The sequence below is a fragment of the Gekko japonicus genome, unplaced genomic scaffold (genome assembly GCF_001447785.1).
Source record: "Gekko japonicus isolate JY-2015 unplaced genomic scaffold, Gekko_japonicus_V1.1 scaffold338, whole genome shotgun sequence".
NCBI lineage: Eukaryota > Metazoa > Chordata > Lepidosauria > Squamata > Gekkonidae > Gekko > Gekko japonicus.
The window spans coordinates 144,156-144,586 of NW_015171512.1; the positions used below are offsets into that span (position 1 = coordinate 144,156).

Sequence of the window (431 nt, forward strand, 5' to 3'; positions counted from 1 at the left end):
AATAAGGAGCAGCTGAATTTCGGATTGGGGCTTCCCTTGCTAGGAAACCAAATCCTCTGTCCAGGTTGCGGGTTCAACGGGATGTCAGCACCACCCCCACCCCCCTTCAGGAAACTGGCAACCAATTTTCTTGCTAGGGCAGTTCAAACAAACAATTGCTAAAAGATTAGACCCACTCGGGGAAACCAGAAATACGGGTGGTTTTGTTTTGTTACAAATATATTGACCCTGTTTAAAACAACAACAACAACGTCTCTCGGATGAATGTCCCCAACGTGTTTGGAGTTTAATTTTTTTCTTGACTAGGGAAAAAGTGCCACCACAGATCTCTGTTGTCTCTTGAGCAGCAACGGGGCAGGTACGAGTGAGCTCAGGAAGCAAGGCTGAAGGGCGCTGCTAACATTTTACGTTTTAAAAATTATTTTTTTGGC

At 45.0% G+C, this 431-nt stretch overlaps 1 protein-coding gene across 2 annotated transcripts in view; it reads left to right on the top strand.

The window, feature by feature from the left end:
• EMX2 (empty spiracles homeobox 2) overlaps window positions 1-431 on the top strand; it is an 8,971-nt gene that overhangs the window by 763 nt on the left and 7,777 nt on the right. The window lies entirely within an intron of this gene.